This window comes from Anser anser, assembly GCF_964211835.1.
Source record: "Anser anser genome assembly, chromosome: 16".
NCBI classification, from domain to species: domain Eukaryota; kingdom Metazoa; phylum Chordata; class Aves; order Anseriformes; family Anatidae; genus Anser; species Anser anser.
Genome location: NC_139737.1, coordinates 15,410,109 through 15,429,159, shown reverse-complemented (window position 1 = coordinate 15,429,159; position 19,051 = coordinate 15,410,109). Strand labels below are relative to the sequence as shown.

The window sequence follows — 19,051 nt, the reverse complement described above, 5'->3', positions numbered from 1 at the left end:
CAGGATTTGTCAGTAGGTATGTGGTTGAATAACTGTGACCTCAGAGTAGGCTCCCTCAAACATTCACATTTGCATGTTGCATGTGCGTTGGTTTACACTGGGAAGGTGGCACTGCGCTCCACTGGTACGAATTGTACCACTGGAATGGTACGATGTACCTTGTACCAAGCAAGAGATTGCAGCTTGTTTGTGACTGCCGTGCCCAGGTGAGTGTCTAGCTGGGATTTCACATGATGAGTTCTTCAGTGGTGACTTGGCAGCAGACTGAGCTGGTAAATGAATTTTTCTTGTGTTCTAAAGTTTTCAAAATATTACTGTGTAAGAGTGAAAGGAATAGAGATGAAGAGGCCACAAGGAAAAACTGAGCCTGGACTCATAGACCAGAGGGTGCTGAGAAAGTGCTGCACAAAGAGAAGAGCTGATGAGCACGGCTCGACATCTACAGAAGCGTTCACGTCCCTTTGTTACAAACACCATGCAGCAAAACGTTTCCCATCTCACTGAAACAGTCATGGATGAAGGGCCACGACGATCGTTTTACCTAGGTGCACTCCTCCAATGCAGCCAACAGTAAAAAGGGTTTGATGTTCAAGTCAGCCATTCCTTGGGTGCTTGCCATACTACCTCCCCATCAAGCATCCAGCCTGAGGAGCCAAACGGCGCCTGTGAAAACGCAGGCTGCCAGGCTCCCTCCGAGCCATCACCCCCCTCCGCTCGCCGCCACCCCACGGCCCCGTCACCGCGGCGGGCCGGGGGCTGCACGCCTTCCAACTTCTGTAAAAGATGAGAGCGAACGCGAAACGGCACAGAGAGCTCGTACTAGGGGAGAGCCGGACGCATTCCCCCTGGGAGCGCGTACCGCCGCGCTCCCAGCGCCCGCCGCTGCCGGCATCCCCCTCAGCCGGGGGCGGAAGGCGGCGCCCGGCGGGCGGCTCGCGAGACGGCGCTGCCGCCATCTTCTTTGTAGTCCCGAGCCCCGCCACGAGCCGTGCGCGTGTGCGGGCCCGCGGCGCGGCGCGCAGGCGCAGAGCGGCCCCCCCATGCCGCGGCGGCCGGAGCTGCTGAGGTGCCGCCGTCCAGGTGAGCGCCGCGGCCGCCCGCGGGCCGGGGCTGAGCCCGCGCCGGGGCGGCGCTGAGCCCTGAGCCGGCGGCCCCGCCGGCCCGCGCTCCGGGCGGCTTCTGCCGTTGCCGGGCTCCGCGGCACTGAGGCGATCGGTGGCCGCCGGGCAGTAGGTGCCGAGCGGCGGCTCCGCGGGGAGCGGCGGCGGGCAGCGGGCGGGCGGAGGGCGAGCGGCGGCGGCTGTGCCCGCGGGCACCGGCAGCGCTGCCGAGCCGAGCGGAGCCGAGCCGTGCACCGCGGCGCCGCTGCGGCCGCTGCCCGTCCCGGGGCGGAGCCGGCTGCCGGTTACCGCGGCGGGGCCCTTCCCGGGCGGCTCCCGCCGAGCTGACCGCAGCCCCCGGGGGCCGCCGGGCCGCCGCCGGAGGAGGGAGGGCTGCGCGCTGCTTCCCTGCGCCGGGGACGGCACCGCGCCGGCACGGAGCTGGCTCGGGAAACGATCCCTCGGCACTCCGGGCTTCGCTGGGGGGGAAAAAAAAAAACAAAAAAAAACCGCCTTCAAAACTCGCCCTGGCTTCTCGTGGAGATGACGCCGGTCGTTTGAATAAAGCGCTGGGGTGCTCCGGGCTGCCGCTTACTGTGGTCGATAGCTTTCCTTTGAGAGTACTCGTATCTTAAAATTCGCAGGTCTTGATTTCTTTTGGACAACAAAAACATATATTTTTTTCTTTAATTCGATAGGGTCTTGTTGTTGTATGAATAGGAAAGGAATAGGCTGTATAAAAAATATCTTATGCTGACTTGCGTCATCACTTTAGGTCAATGTCCGTTTATTTGATGTGTAATGTAAGTCATGGGGAGTAATTCAAAGCGTTGTAGTGAAGTCAGGTGCTTCCATTAGCATGAAAATCCTTGCTGTAAGTCCCATGCAGAAGATGCCTGGGTTACAGAAGAAACAGTGTCGTGGGCGACCCAGAGGAGCGGGGTTTGCCGTCTGACCCCGCGGCAGCACCTGGGGGCATTGCCGAGTCAGAGCCTGGTGTCTGATCCAGTTCTTGATTCGTTCCTCTCAGGTTTTCAGGTTTGGGGAGCCTGGAACCAATGTGGGATCCAGCCGTGGCACGGGGCGGTTGCAGCATGCAGATCACGGTCCCAGTTTGTAGCAGAAATGGGACAACTTGGTCAAGCACATGTTTGCTCCAGGGAATAGGAAAGGTCTGTTGAGTGCTAGGGAGTTAAATCTGGGAAACCCAGAAGAGGTTTTGTGCTTGAGTGCCGAGATGATGAGACGATGGGTTTACAAGTGGAGCAGAATCCACTTCTCTTCCTTTGTCAGGCACATTCATGACTCTCCTATATTCAGATAAGATGATGGAGCTCATTGCTTTGGCTTTGCCTGTCCTTTTCTATAGGAACAAGAGGGCAACAGTCTTCCAAACCCCTGTCAAACTATGCTTAGCCCTGACGTAGAGGTCCGTGGCAAAAAGTTAATGGGTTATGTAAAATCTAAGCTGAGTTTGGTAACAGCTTGGAGCTTTCCTGTCGGATAACTGAACTGGACTAGGAAGCAGAACTTACCAGATGCGTGTCCCATACTCAAATGGGACTGAACTAGGGGTAGACTGCTGAAGAAATGAGGTAATCTTTAGGGTTCGTTTGGATTATTAGTCATGGGACTGGGATTGTGGAGAGGGCTCAGTGCTGAGAATGACTATTCCAATTTTATTTGTTTGGGATTTGGAAACTTAGTTTGTTTCAAAGGAAGTACTGAAACTGGCTGTGCTGAGGGCAGAAACTTAGTGTGGGCTATAGCTGGCTTTCACTGAGGTGCTTGCCTTTGCAAAAGTAGAAGCTGGATTAAATGATAATTAAACAACTGCTGGAAGCAGCATTGTTGGAAATTTTAATTTTATTCCTGTCTACTCATTTTATATGTTAGGTAAAAAACTAATGTAAGTTAACAAACATGCTTAATTTGTGTTTACCTTATTTCAGATCACCTTCAGAAATCCTTCACTGCTTCATTTTGCAGCTTGTGTTTCACGTTGGTCACGCATAACAGGATCTTTAAATGTATTATTACACTTATGTTTTCCACTGAAAAATGTTAGATTTCAGAGGCTTTTGTTATGCTTTGGTCTCTCAAAGATATACTATGAAATTAAGTGAAAGATGCTACTAAGACAATTTTCAGTCTTAAACATTACTCTGTTGCATGCCCAAAGTAACATTATAGCAAAGTTGTAATATATAGGTATGGCATTTTGATGAAGAAGCTTAAAAGACTGTTGCCATAATATTGTCTTAAGTACACTTAAAAGCTGATTTGTTTTCTCCTTTTTTTAAAAAAACTTTTGTATTTGGTTTTCATGTATAACGGAATACAGGTTTTTGTTTTGAATTATTTAAATGTCATTCTTGCAAATAATAGCTCACCAGGGTTGCTACTACTCTCATTTCCTGAAAAAAGGAAAGCCATATACTCAGTGAATTCTATACCTGTAGTTGTAGTCAGTGCTGACACCATAACCCTCTGTTATCGGGGTTTATCTTGTTATCATCATCTATGAGATGTATCTTGGATATGAGTAAATATGCTTCTGCTGCTTATGACTCTTAAGCCTTGTGTTGGACAGTTGCACAGTGCTGATTAAGGCTACTTGTGTCTGTAATTATTGCAGCCTGATTTAATCCATGATAGAGGAGAATGGAGGAGTATTTTTGCTACTGTTTCTCTGTATAATGTTGAAGAAAATTTTTCTGGTGTATGTCTTAATGCATCCTAGCGGCCTCATTTTTAATATGAATGTAGTTTGGGAGGAATAATGAAATTCTATGTTGTGTTCCCCTGGGAAGCCTCAGTATTCTGGCCAGATCAGGTGAATTATTAAGCAAGGCGGTGGTTATGTGGTCCTGACGTGGGAATGACTGGGTGAGACCCTCTATTGTGCAAATCAGAGCTGATTTTAATAATCTCACTTAGCCTTCAGTTTTCTTCTTGTGAGTTCTGAATTTTAAATGGACTTCCTGGATTTTTAGTAATATATTTTTATCGATCACTCATCTTATTCTGTCTGTTCATATCCCCTTGGCTTCTGTGACTAATGTGGCACCATTTAACGTAATGATCAAATTGACGCTGCAGGAAGCGTGCAAAGGAATAACTTTGTTTTCATTTGGCTATGATCCTTACCAGACTTGGATGCATTTCTGTATTTACGACAGGTTTTAGTTCACTGAAGGCATATTCCTTACTTTGCATATGGTGGAGGTTATAGTTGCAATGTTTGATTTTAAAGAAACCTTTACTATTCAATTGTGTATAAACCAGACTGATGATTCTATTCATAATTACCAGTTGGATTAAAAAAATATGATATCAGCCTTTTTTTTTTTTTCCAAAAGAGCTTAATTGTAGCTTTTCTCTGGGTGTTTGAGCAGAGGATATAAGCAATCTGCCGCCTCCTTTTCATCTGTACTTTGGTGGTGAAGCTGCATATTACATCTTAAACTGATCTATTGACCAGTTGGCAAGGAAAAGGGCTTGTCAAATTCTTGCCCTGTCTTGTAGCACCTCCAGCACTAACTGGATGTTGTCCTGAACCCGTTGAGCCCCTGCTCTCCAGAAGATCAACTTCTGCCAGGTAAGCAAGTTGAATGAGTTCAGTGGAGGTCTGAGGAGTACCAGAGGTGGAATTGATTTTTATGGTATACAAACAGACGCAGAATCAGGTGGAAACACCTATTCTGCTATTCATTCCTGACAGCCACTAAAAGGGATGCCTAGAAAAGGGCAGGTCAGGGCAAGTTATATATGCCTTTGTCGGAGCCCTCTTATCTCTCGTCAGCTCTAGGATGTCAATAGGTAGATGTTCTCATTTATTTACGTAACATTTAATCTATTTTTCTTCTGTGAATCTGCCCATATCTCTAGTACATTTAAACATATAGCGTCCCAGGGGAGGCTTTCCAGAGCACAGAATAATGCTGTAAGAGCTAATTACATCAGCTTTTTTATTTTGAACCTGACAGCTGCTACCTTCAGTTCATATTTCGTATGAAATTTTGTATTGTTTGAAGCAGTGAACAACTGATCTCTGTTTACCTTCTCCGTGCGGCTGGTGATTTTATAGACTTCTGTCATATGTCACTGCAGCAGTCTCTGTTTCCAGGCAGAAGAGCCCTAGCCTAATCAATTATTCCTCATTGTTTATCTTTTCAAACCCTGTTTCCCTTTTAGAAATGTTTTCCACTTCCACTGTGTCCCCTTGAAATGAGGGAACAGGCTGTATCCAGGATTTACGGTGCAGGTATACTACAGCTTTATGTGGTAGTTTAATTCCATTTCTTTCCTAATCACTTCCTAATGTTAGATTTATTCTTTTTTAATTGTTGAAGGGGTGAGAGCTGATGGTTTTATCAGTCGGTCATGACTCCAGCAAGACTTTCTGAATATTAATATCAGTTTGGAGCACATCACTTTACATGTAAAATTAGGATTTTTTTTTTCCTGTGTGCTACTTTATTTGCACTGAATTTCATCTGATGTTTTATCTCCCGATTACTCAGTCTCATAGGTTTTTTCTGCAGTTCTTCAGTCAGCCCTCATCTCTCCTGTCAGAATAGCCTGTACCCTCAGCAGGCTTTTGCTTCCCTCTTTGCCCCCTCTTCCAGACCATTCATGAACACAGAGTGCAATGCAGAGCACTGCATAAGGCTCCTGGGTGTCTCCCTCCTGTGCGAGAATCGACCATTTATCCCTACGCGGTCATCTGTTTCCCAGCTAGCTATTAGTCCAGGCATGGGCTTTCCCAGTTCTGCTGTAACTGCAGAGCTTTCCGGGTGTGATCGTGTGTTGTGGTCCCATCGCTGCTCTAAGCAGACACTGGAGCAGCCGTCCTTGCAGCCCTGCCGGCTCCCTCCGGCTGCCATGTGAAGATCCGAGCCTGGGAGCAGATCTGGCTGGAAATGAACTCAACAAATTATAAATTAATACTGATTTAGTGTTGACGTCCTGATAGCATACAAATATGCAGATTTAATTAGAAGCAATTCAGTTAGATGAATGCATATTTCTGAGCTTGCTGCTGATGATTAAAATTGTGACCCTACAGGCTCAGCTGTAGTCTGGACTGAAGGCAGTATATGTGTCAGTGCACAGATTTGCACTATTTATTTCAAAATTGGCACGAATTTGATGCTGTAGTTAGATTAGTTTGACTTGGTGTATGAATCACACCTAGGTACTAATTAGATCGATTTTGTGACTGCTTCTTAGACTTTTCCACTGTGTTGAAGCAGAAAAACAAACTGACCGTGGGATAATACCTGGAATTTCTTAAAGACAGTGAACGAGGGTTTTTTGTGCATTTATGTAAATCAGTAGGGATCTAGTATTATTCTTTATCCTGTATATGGACTTTGTTCTATTTTAAACAGTTGCATGATAAATATTTCAAAAGTATGTAAATGGATATTAACAAATTTTGCCACACATGCTCTTGTGTTTTGTAAACTCTAGAATTATTCTGGATTTTAAGTTTCCTAAATGCAAACAGTACAGTTCTATAATGAAATTTCTGATCACTAAATAGGATTTTGAGGTGTCTTCTTGAAAATTCATATCCAGGTTCGCCACTTCCGTTGTCATAAACTATGTAATAACAGTGCCCTGCTGAGGGTTTTTGGGGGTTGTCTTTCTGTGTGGAGAACTAAAATTAGGTGTTTCTGTTTTTAAAGGTTTCTTTTGCCTATGATAGACTTGAAATGTATCGTTGAGCTAGTGAAGTCTGTTTTTCTCAGTTTGTGTAGGTGCTTCTACCTTCGCATAGGTAAAAAGGAAAAAAAATGGACTTGTGTAAGTACATAGCTATATGACTTGGACTGGTGCATTTTCTTCCACAAAAAGGAGGGCTCGTGTGGTTCTGTGTTTTGTTTTCCATGAAGGAACATGGGGCTCAGGAGCGGCGGGGTCGACGCCTGCTTTTCTGCGCTGCCCACTCGGGTGCTGCCTGGTTTGTCTGCCGGGGCTGGGTGCTGGGAGCTCCTGTGGGCATGTGCTCATCTGCTGCTGCGGGGGCCTTTGTCAAGCCTTGTGTGCCACCAGCGTTGCTATTTTGCTGATGTAGTTTGCTCTGACTGAGTTTTGTCAAAGCAGGAGTCCTCGTTATGGAGTCTGTGTTCCTTTGTTTAGGGTGAGGCTACCATGTACAGTTCTTCGGGTGCTCAGGAAAGCTGGGGATCTCGTTTCTCATTTTACGATGCCATTGAGGCTTTTCCGCAGCCTGAGGGATGGCAAGGCACGGGACTCAGTGAAAACCTCCATGTGGATTGTGTCAGCCACGGGACAAAATGATAATTTCCTGACATTTCTAAGAGAAATAGGTAATTGGAAACACTATTTTAAGTGTCAATCAAAGAGCTCCTTTGCCTCGTTCCAAAGCTTTTTGGTCCCTTTTAGGACTAAATGTCAGACCCAGCTGGTTCTCCAGCTGCGGCATGCTGGGCTACTGAGTGAGGCGATGTGTCGGGTTGTCTGGGCTGGCTGGTACGGCAGCAGCTCCAGCCCCGCCGGGCAGAGCGCCTCCACTGGCTGTGAGACCCGGGAAGGCCGGGGAGGTGCCTTGGTGTTTCCCACTGAGCTGTGGGATCACCAGGCCCGCGGGCTTCTGCCTGCCAGCAAGCACCGTGCTTTAAAGGAAGGTGAAGTATTCTGAAGCGAGTTACACGGTGTAATACCTACATAAAGCAAATGCTTGTAGCTGCTGTTGTGGTGTAGGGAGAAACAAAAGGCAGGTGGGTTGTTGAGAAGACAGCCGTCAGGGCGGCTGCTTTATGGGACCTCACATGTGCCCGCCTCAGGCTGTGAATGCTGCGTTGTTACAGCAGCTCCCCGGTTGGCACTGCAATGTTTGTCATCCAGTAGTGTTTGGTATACCTACGCCCCATGCTTTTGCGTTAGTATGCCATATAATTGATGGTTGACTGAGGAGTCAGCGTAATCTGGGACTGCAGCTTTTCAGTTGCTGGCCCGTCATCATAAAGATTTTAATGCAAAAGGCTGAGTGGCAAAAATGGCCTGGAACGTTCAAGCAGAGTGAATACAGAGGCACAGGGGAGGCAGTAGATTTGTCTGTGCAAATGAGTTAGTGAAGAAGTTCAGATTACCTCTTCTTCCAAGAAGTTAAAGCGTGTTGTTTTTTTGGACAGCAAAGTTGTGTTTTTATTTGTTTTTAGTGCAATATTTAAAAAAGAAAAAGAAAGTTGTTAGGCTCCCACCTCTGAGGGGAGAGAGGTGTGGTGAGTGTGCTGCAGCGACTTGATCACACCCCAGCCTGGGAACTTTCAGCACAGGGCATCTTGTCATGAAGGAAGGTTTAAGAAAAGTCTTTTGACCACACAGAGCAGAAATGCTGCACCCGCTGAGCAGTATTCAAGTACTTATGTACTTATGTTCAACTTCTGGGTGTGATACTTGCAGATGGAGAACACTCTTTAAAAAAGGAGCTACTGCCCTTAAAACCAAGTTGAATTCATTTTCCGTTAGCTCAGGTTATGTGAATATACTCTTGCCTGGACATACTGCATGTACTAAGAGGATGTGTGTCCAGACTGCGTTGTGCAAGTAATTGCTGACTAATTTTTACTCTGGACGTGCTCTTACAGAGGGAGCTGTCTCAGGCATGTGATTCTTGCTCAGATGTCCTGTCGGGAAGTCTTAGTGGCCTTGAGAGTGTTTGGCCGTCCTGCAGCACTCGCTGTCGCCCAGCCCTGCTGTCCCTGCTGTGGGATCCTGCCCCAGGGAAGCCTGCAAGGAAGCCAGACCTTTGCTGACACGCTCCTCAAGGGGCGTCCTCGTTCTGAACATCAGTGGTGCCGCGCTGGAGAGCTTCAGTGTGGCAGGGGCAGGGGTGAGAAACACTTTTCCCAGAAAAAAAAAGCCTCCCTTTTGAAATAAGTGTTCTTTGGCTGGGGAATGGAAGATTTTATTTTCTTTTTTTTTTTTTTTTTACTGTTTAAAAAAAAAAAGATGACCTGACAGGGTGTGGATACGCACAGCCTCTCTGGCCTGAGGCAGTCATACCAAGATAGTGATGGAGATTTCTTGGACCCTTCTTGCCAAAAGCTCTTTGCTGTCTTTTATTTTTATTTTTGTTTCCTGTTCATGCATCTCAAATAGGAATTACTGTGTTCTGTGTGATGCATATTCTTGTGTTTTCTTCACAAAATCTTTGCAAATACGTAGGAATGTCAGCTGTGATTCCCAAGCTCTAGGTAGCCTGGCTGACAGTCGCTGTTATTGCTGAGGATTACTGATTTCTGAACAACTCCTGTACCCATGTATTTCAGCAGCCCTTCGAAATCTGGGAAGCAACCGCCTCGGTGCCAGTGTGGTCTGGCCACGTGCGTGCTACAGCAGCCTCCCTAGTGCAATGGTACAGTCAGGCCGTCAAGCCCTTCTGATAGCAATCCGGTTTGCGCTGTGAGAAATGGCTTTTATTGTTATGCCTGGTAGTAATTGTCAAAACTAAGTGTTTTCAAGTGTAATTCTAGGCCACTATAATTATGCCGCCACTCTCACCAGTGTAAGAGTGTCTTCAAAATAATTTGCAAAGCTCACCAGTTGGTTATGCAGGAGGGGCGTCTTTTGCCTGTTCCGTGTGAACACCTTCCATTTTTGGCAGTGTTAGTAGGTGTTAGAAAATGATATTTCCTGGCTAATAGCAGCTTTTCGTGGCAGTGCAGTGACCCCTAAAGGCTTCTTAGAAGTCTGTAATCCTGCTTTTTTATTAACAGTGATATCCCCTGGGGAGCAGAATTCCTGGAGGACAGTTAAATCCTGTGGATAGCCAAGAATGGGTCTGGGCGCCTGTCCCCGACTTGCGGAAGCAGAGAGGGAGGTGCCTCAGGAAGGGACAGGGACTGCAGGTTGCTGTCTGCTTGCCAGCAAAGGGATAGGGACTGCAGGTTGCTGTCTGCTTGCCTTGCCTGGGACTGAGCTGCAGCCGCCTCTTCAGCCCCGCTGCCAGCAGCAGCACTGCCGCAGCAAGGGGGCCCCGGCTGCTGCCCTTGTCTTTTCTTATGGAGCCGTTGTGGTCGGAAAAAAACCTACAGCTTTTTTTTTTTTTTCCTCATTTAAAAAGATGTTTTATTCAGGTTACGAAACAAGCCCAAGAAAGCTTCAAAACGCCAGCTTTTAAAATTGCTTTGCATGGGATTTCTCAGATGGATGAAGGAGGAATTCACTGAGCATTAGCTTTTTTTATCAGTGATAGGATAGCATAGGTTTTCCTTTGTCCTTTCACAAGATAACTGTTTTTTCCATTAAGTTAAACTGCTTCATACTTCTTTAATAAAGGCAGCATTTTCTTATAAATGAAAACATGAAATCAGCTAGAGAAGTTTAAGCTATCTTAAAAAAAGGAAAAGAAAAAAAATAAGAAATTGAATATGCTTCATTGTGTGGTATTACAACCTTTGAAGAAATTCATAGTAAAAATGGATTTGAACTTAGACTTTACATAAAGGTAGGATAACTACGGTCAGTATTTCATTTTCATAAAATAAGGACTGTTCAGGCAAAAGTGTTACTTAGCCTTTACGCGGGTCTCCAAAGCATATAAATGTTTTCACTTTCTCTTCTTCTCTGATTATTTGGTTGGTTGCTAGATGCTGGGGGAAGATGGTGGGAAAAGATTAAAATGCCTTAAAACAATATGCACCAGAAAGCTGAATTCAGGACCTAAGCATTAATTATCCGAACTGAGAAGTGTCGTAGTGCGGGTGTCTTGCTTTTCTTAGTTTGATTTCTTTGATGTGATACATTAACATTTTCTCAGATCTCTAGCCTTCAAACGTCATTCTAGTCTGTGGATTGATTGTAAACATGGCACTTGTGGTGCTATTTTTGTCATTATCTCCACGTTAAAATGAACTGCTTATGTAGAAACCATCATCAGTCATCTTGTTGGCCTAAAAATGATTTTAAGGGAATATAGTCTTAATATTGCGAAAGCTATCAATGAGGAAGGACTTTCAGAACTAAAGTTACAATCTTGAAACACTGCCTTTAGTGAAATCTGAAGTATTTTTGTCTTATCTATCGTACACAAAATCACAGAATGGGTGAGGTTGGAAGGGCCCTCCAGAGACCATCTGGTCCAACCCCCTGCTCTAGCAGGGTCACCCAGAGCATGTTACACAGGATCGCAGCCAGGCAGGTTTTGAGTATCTCCAAAGAAGGAGACTCCACAACTTCTCTTCAGGGCAGCCTGTTCCAGTGCTCAAATTTTGTTCTGCATTTTTAGAAGAACCCAAGGTCTTCCCAGCAGTGGTGATTCCAAATCACTTTTCGTAGACTGGGGCCACAGCTTTCAAGACTGACACTTGCCTTTCCGTAAACCGAGGGAGTTGTTTTGCAGTGCCTGTGTCCTTCAGCGTGGTTCCAGCATCTGTGGAAGTAAGCACATGGGGAAAAGAAACATACAAATGGAGGTGCAGGTCAGGAGCTCTGGTGTGCGGCTGAGCTCCCGCGGCACAGCAGCCAGAGGACGGGGATCTGTCTTCTACTTGCAAATTGGCCAAACAGTCGAAGACGGTGGGGATTTCTGTGCTGTTAGTAGATGGATCACTCCTTTTTTACAGGCATGTTTCTCTGCTCATCATTTTTAGGGGTTGAGCTGTCATATCTCCAAAAGGTCAGCTTTTACCTTTTCGCAAGCAGGATTTAGTGATTGCCATCGTTATATGGGTAAGGGTCCAGCTAGGCAGTGTTGTGCTTCCTCTCTCACAGTGGCAAGAGGAAGAACGAGTTTTGTTACTGGTGACTCAGTAATAAAAGGTCTTTCCGCATTTCTCCCTTGATTACAGCTTCACTTAAAGGAAAACCAAAGCATGTATAACTGAGGTGAATATTTAACTGGAGTAGGGCTGCCGGTGTATCAGATTACGATGGAAAGTGCTGGTCGTTTCATTGAGCAAAAGTTATTCGGTGCAGACCCAAGATCCCAAGAGAAATGGCACCTTTCAGTGCCAGCGTGGCTTGGGAGAGGAATGACACAAATTCTTTACCCTGTTCTGGGCAGGATGAACAGCTGCAGTACTGAAACTGATCTCATCTGATGTTAGAAACATTACCTGAACAGTCCCAGAAAACTAAGAGTACAGCCTAAGAATAGATTAAGATGAATTACTCAAATCAGGTCAGCATGTTTGTTTTTAAGAGAAATGAATGCGTGAGCCTGTAAATGATTCTCACTGTGCCTACCTTTTACCTGAAACTCTTAAACAAGCCTAGGACTTACCTGCTGTTGTGGATGGACACTTTTCTCTTGGTTTGCAGCTGCTGGGTTTTGCTTCTGTTCCTGCTTGCATTCCTGTGCTGCTGATGCAGGAAAGAGATATGGGAAAGTATTAACGTGTATTTGGATTTGTAAGGTTTGGATAGTTGCTGCAAGCGAAAAGCCAGTACTAGAGACGTGCTTCCCAGCCTGGACTATAGGAATCTTTGTTTTAACTCGTTCTGTAGGAGTCCCCAAATATTTGCACTGACTTGCAGATGTTTTTCAGAGCTGCTGCTGCTGCAGTAATATTTGTGTGCCTGTATAGCTCAATTTGGTTTTAAAATTGTGTAGCTGCAGTTTTCTTCTGTGCTTTTATATCATGCTGAGTTGGTTCTTGCTACCAAGATGCAGTGAGCTCAAACCTAGTATAGATCATAGAGAAATGCAGAAAATGTATATGAAAGGGCTAATTAAAAAAAAAAAAAAAAAGCTCAACTCAAGGTCAAGGGAGAAGAATATGAGCTTCTTTGATTAAAAATGTTTCATTAAAAATTGTTTCAACAATTCCCAAAAAAATCCCAATTCAGGGGATTTTTCTAAAAATTTACCCTAGCAAAGTCAACATTTTTCAGAGGAGATTTTTTTTCAGCTGTCTGTGCTAAGGAAATGGGAAAGCGGAGGAAAGCAGGGCATTACATAGAAGGTTGCCTGCACATTTGTAAAGATATGTGGAAGTACTGAGGCATGTTTCCTTAGAGAAACTGATACATCTCTGTAGAAGCATGAAGAATGTTCTTATAGTGCACTAAAATCTTGGACATAATCTACACTGGACTTCATTATCAGCATAATTATTCTGGCAAATTCTTTCAGTGTAGAGTATAAGAGAATTAAAGAAGGAACAAAGGCATGGAATAAGAAGAAACATGAGGAGACATTAAGTAGTTTAGGACTTTGCACCTTGGAAGGGAGCCACTGGGAGGACAAAGGAAAGTAACAAAGTTTTATGAAAGCATGAATGGCATAGAAGGTGAGTAAAGAACAACCAGCAGCTCTGAGACTGTTCTGAGTAAAGAACAGGCAGCATTCTGAGACTGTTGGGATATGCAATAAAACTTTGCCTATAAATTGGACAGAAGGAAGATTTATTTTAAACAGTGTTTTCACAGGGTTACCCCTTACCACAAGGCAATGAAGAGGCCAAAGGCACAGAGAAGTGAAATTTAGGAAAATAAATGGGAGAGAGGTAACAGAAATGACAATGTCTGTTGATTAAAAAGTAAATTATTTATGACAACAAGCATAAGAGCTACTTGTGAAGAGAAATGGATGAATCCTATGGGACTGAGTAATAAAACAGAGTATTTTAAAATCATTGTAGTGAAGAACCTGAAGAACATCCCCCCCCCCTTCGTGTATACAGTGATGAGCTCTGAATTGACTTTCCAATCATAGATGAAACTCGAGGGTTATAATAGGCAGTTCTATGAGAATATTATCTCAGTGGTTGGAAAAGCAAATTGAAGGTTATGTTCTCGAGAGAAAAATAAGTGATCAAAGGAGGACACATACTACTGTATAAACCTTCAGTGCACCCATGTGGTGGTTGCTGCGTCAGCGCTGGACTCATTGCACCTAAAGAGCCACAGACGCTGGGAGGAGTGCTGAAAAGGTTGGCCAGAGCAATGGCAGCTGTGAAATGGGTTCCTGGTAGAGAATGATCGGAGAATCACAGAACTGTAGGAGTTGAAAGGGACCTCCAGAGATCATCAGGTCCAGCCGCCTGCCAGAGCAGGCTGCCCAGGTAGGCGTCCAGACGGGCCTTGAATATCCCCAGAGAAGGAGACCCCACAACCTCCCTGGGCAGCCTGTCCCAGTGCTCCGTCACCCTCACTGTGAGGAAATTCTTTCACATGTTGGTGCGGAACTTCCTGTGATCCATTTTGTGGCCATTGCTCCTTGTCCTGTCCCCACAGACCACTGAAAAGAGGTTGGCCAAATCCCTCTGTCTGCCACACCTCAGGTATTTATACACATTGATGAGATCCCCTCTCAGTCTTCTCTTCTCCAGGCTGAACAGACCCAGGTCTCTCAGCCTTTCCTCACAGGGAAGATGCTCTAGGCCCCGTATCATCTTTGTGGCCCTCCGCTGGACTCTTTCCAGGAGATCCCTGTCTTTTTTTATACCAATAAATAGATGATAAATAGATCAAAACTTAAGTCGTAAAAAGATCTCTTTGAAGGGGTTGTAATGGAAACATAAAGTCTTAGTAGCCAGGAGTGACTATGAACCAATTATTCACTGTCTCTTCCAGTTAAAAGACCAAGACCATCACGTGAAAATAGTGGTGACAGGCTCAAAACAAATAAAATCAGATTCTTATAAAGTGGGAGCAGGACCTCCTCCTTTCTCATCGGCATTGAGATTTTAATCTGTTGGCGCAATTCCCTGGATTTCGGCTCATTTACTCGGCAGTTAACGCTTCATCAGATCGCTGTTCACAGTGCTTTTAAAGCTGAGCTCTAGAGCTCTTTTTGTAAGAGAAATCCTCTTTAATGTTGGAGCACAGCTATAAAGCCTGGCTGAAAGAGCCCCTTGGATCATTTCTTCACCGGGCAAAAACAATGCAACTTCTTAACAAACTGTTTCGGTGCAAATACCCAGTAAAGTCAAATAAAGCCATTACGGATTACAATATATAGCCTTGCCTGGGGGCCAGTGTTTTGGGGTTGTTACTGGAATATTAAATATCTACAGTATCAAGAGCTAATGCATCACCTTCATCTGCCAAAGTCAGTAGGGATGGTGGCATATGCTTACAGTTGCAGCAGGTAGTTCCAGGTTCGCCTACTGCAGAAGCAGTACGACAGTAAAGCACCATCCAATGACACCAGTGTTATTTGGGGTTTGGTCTGTGGGATTTAGAAAAGGAGTCACTGAGGGAGAAGGTTTTGGCTTCATGGAAACTCTTCCTGAGTGGGAAGACTGATGTGTCTGTCCTTCATTCTGCTTTTGCTGTGAGTCGTCTGTAAGACATCAGCCATTTTAACCAGGACATGCTTCTACTGTTCAAGTGCTGTTCGTTTGTGGTTTGTTGCCTGTGTGGTTTTGTGTTCACGCATTCACTGACAAAATTAATTTCTTGCCATTGTATACTGATTCAGAATACCTTACTTTACTTAATTGTAAAGAGAGATATCACTAAACGCTCATGAATTCAGACAGATGAGTTGTGCTTTGGGACTTGTTTCAGTTTAACATCTCCTCCTGACCTGGAGAAGGGCTTACAGTCTCAAAAGCTTGGGACTCCCCTCCCCCAGTTAGTTGAATAAAAGATACTACCTCAGTCTGCAAATCTTACTGCAAGATATTCTGAGGTTGAAAGAAGTGGGGGTGATGAGGTCTGGTGGTCGTTCCTAGTGTAGGGATGGGGGTGATGAGGTCTGGTGGTGGTTCCTAGTGTAGGGATGGGGGTGATGAGGTCTGGTGGTGGTTCCTAGCTAACCCACGCTGTGCTAGGGTTGCCACGTTTGCTGAGCTGCGGTGTGAGTTTGTGGCTTCAGGGCCCTCGTTCCCTGGGAGAGGCCGACATCTGCATGCGGCTGCCTCGCTTCTGAGCAGGGTTTGTCTGTGCTTAAGGCTGGATCAGGCTCTTGGGTTGGTGAGGGGATGTTCTGTAAGAAGGTGCGTTATCGTTTCACTTTTTAAGTATTGCACACGATCCAGAGTAATTGCATTACAGAGGCTCGGCTGATAACTAATTGTGTTATACTCTGTGTATGCTCTGAGACCTCTCCAGCAGTCAGCTAAAACTCGTTGGCTTAAATTACTGTGAAGGAGGCTCAGAAAATAATCTACACTTCGGTTCCATGATGTCTTCTGAAACTGATATGATATACCCAATTGGGTATGGCATCTGTTAATAACACAATACACCTGACTAATTGCATCTTACGGTATGGCGGTACCTTTCTTTAGAACATTTTAAATCTCTTTTCGGTGTTTCTTTAGAATTCATGGCTGTGACATTGCATCACTGGACATAGTAAATATTTCTGCCACTTTCCAAAAGCATAAGGCACAAAGCCTGTCGGGGTGATGGTTAGTAGTAGTGGATTAAAAGACATCCAGAAGTAACTAGGGCTCTGCTTTTATTTCTGAGATGACTGTATCAGCAGTGTTTTCAATGTAACTTCTGCCTAAAAGTTAACATGGGAGAAATGCGCATGTAATGTAACACTAAAGTAATATTAAAACATGGTAGATACCTGATAATTTCTCTCCAGATGAGTATTGATCAGCAAGCTAGCCTGCCTTTAGAGGAGGTATTGTGAAATGGCTTTTGTAGGGCAGGGCTTGTGCTGTAATGCATGCTTCTCTGCTGAGGGCTTTGCACTGGGAAAATCCTTCTCTGGCCAACACGCAGACCTCTGGAAAGTGGTGGCTGATCAAGGCTGTGGGTCAGAGGAGGTTAGTCTGATTTAGCCGCCCAAGTGCGTTATGTTGCACTGAAAACTGGATGTGGGTATTGTGGTGTTGGGATAAAAGAGTATTCAGTATTTAAGAGGTAAAGCGCATGATTTTTGTGACTTTCAGGGAGAAAGGCACCAAACAGGTTTCGTGGGGAAGCCTTCCTTACCGGTTTTTCAGCAGCACAAAGCCTGATAATATCCTCTCTGTTCAGAAAGAACAGCAGAATTCTAGTGCATTGGGGAAGAAGCTTCAATGGGATCTGAAAGAGACTAAGGCTTGTCAGAAATATGCTTTGATGTACAAGCAAAGCAGAAATATCACTTGGTGCTATTCTTTTGCTCTTTCCTAGGCATTTGCTCTTGAGCTGTATCGGAGACCAGATCTTGCACTACACAGCCCCAGTGCAGCTCTTTGTGTTGTTACTCTGGAAACTGTTCAATATTATTCAGAAAGGGGGGAAGTTCAATTTAATACTAAACCTGTTACTTTGACATACTAACATCTGCCTGAAAAATCTACCAGGAGATGAATTTCTGTTATGTCTAGGCCTTTAGCTGGAATTACCTGACTTGGTTACTTATTGAACAATTTTAGAAAGGGAACTGTTAAATATTGCTGATGTCTGGCTGTAACAGGCACTATTTTGCATTTTTGTTTTTATTCTGGCCTATGATGTTTTCAGTTCAAAAATCTCATTGATTGCATATCTACATTCTGCTACATAAAAAGGTATAAGAGAAGACGAACTCTCTCAGGTTCTCAGGCTCTTCTCAGGTTTGCAACGATGGGACAAGAGGCGGCAGTTGCATCCTTACACTTTTACAAATCTGTAAAACCCTGAGCAATCTAATCCAGCTTTGAAATTACTCCTGCTTGAAGTAGGAGGCTGTGCTGGATCACCCCCAGCCATTCCTTCCAGCCCAAATGACTCTGCGATATTTAATTTTGTCAGCTTTATCTTTCGCTGGTTGTGAGGCACATTACATCCTTCTCATCTCATGCTGGTCTCTATGGAATGAATCTGTGGTAACTGAGTCTTTCTAAAAATGGAGGGGTTACACATGAAACCCATCTAGTGACCCAGCTTCATTCAGAACCAGACTACTGAAACTAAATCTCTTGTGTTGACACCTTCAGCTACTTCTGAAAGAAGTCTTTATTGATTTTAACCTCTTCGGGGTTTTGTTTATAGTAATGGGATGTTCTAGTTGGAGTATCCATGGTATCATGCATTTCCAGTCTAAATGCCACAATTCTTGGTGTTTTTGAGGGTGCATTGTATAATGCAGTATTAAAAAAAAAAAAAGTCTTCAAGGAATATTTTTAAGTAATGCACTATAAGCTAATAAGCTATGTGATATGAAGGTTGCTTAAATGCTGTTGCTTGTGAATGTCTTTGCTATATCCCAGGTATACAAGACTGAATTCAGCTTAATAGAAATCACCTTAACTTACTTTATTATATATATATGTTATATGTATATATTATATTAAGTTAATTCCCCCCAAAGCCTCGAATATTTGGGCTGTGTCAGTAGTTCTTCTGAACTGGGGGTTCTCATTCCCACCGTTGAGCTGGCCCCATTGCACATGTAGTCACGGAAAGCAAATGTACTGTTGGAAAAAAACCTACAAGGTTTTACAAATGCAGCAAGAATAAAAAATGAGGTTTTAAATGGAACTCTTTGATGAGTTTTACCTGTCAGATGTATTTATGGTAGGTCCCAGTGAGATCTGTGGAGGCAGCATCTCAGTGTCTGGCCAACGTACCTTGTGGGGGCTGACAGCCACGAGCTCGCAGAGCTGGCAGGATTTTCCCCAAAAGTGGTTGGTGTTTTCCATCGTACATCTCCATTGTATTCGTGCAGGCATTTACGAGCTGCCTCCAAAGCTCATAAGGAAGGATATTCACCATGCCTGGAAGAAGGATGTTCTTGCATGGCTGCATCCCATCTCTCTTTCAGCCCTCTCCAAAACAAGACAGTATTAACTGTTTTATCAGAGGGTTTCCATCCATGTTAGGAATTTATAGCATGGATGCCCGTGCTGATATGTACTAGATCTTAATGCATAGGCCTGGTTACTTGTGTTAAGGGAGAACCACAAAGGCTGTAGCAATTGAACTACTGTGCTTGTATACTTGACTACTCTGTACATTGTACGTGGTCCTCAGCTTAGACTGCAGGCTGTGGTGCTGACTTCAGAGCTCATTACACATCACTGTGAACGATCTTCTGT

The 19,051-nt window shown here is 44.6% G+C and overlaps 1 protein-coding gene across 4 annotated transcripts in view; it reads left to right on the top strand.

The window, feature by feature from the left end:
* Positions 1-924: 924 nt before the first annotated feature.
* The window catches only part of NDRG3 (NDRG family member 3), a 60,540-nt gene continuing 42,413 nt past the window's right edge, over positions 925-19,051 (top strand). For 2 of the 4 annotated variants that reach the window (XM_083801286.1, XM_083801284.1), the window contains exon 1: positions 925-1,080. The gene's annotated coding sequence lies outside the window, so the exon portion shown is untranslated. Of the gene's footprint in view, positions 1,234-19,051 lie in introns of all 4 variants that reach the window. The other 2 variants (XM_083801287.1, XM_083801285.1) reach the window with 1 other exon arrangement.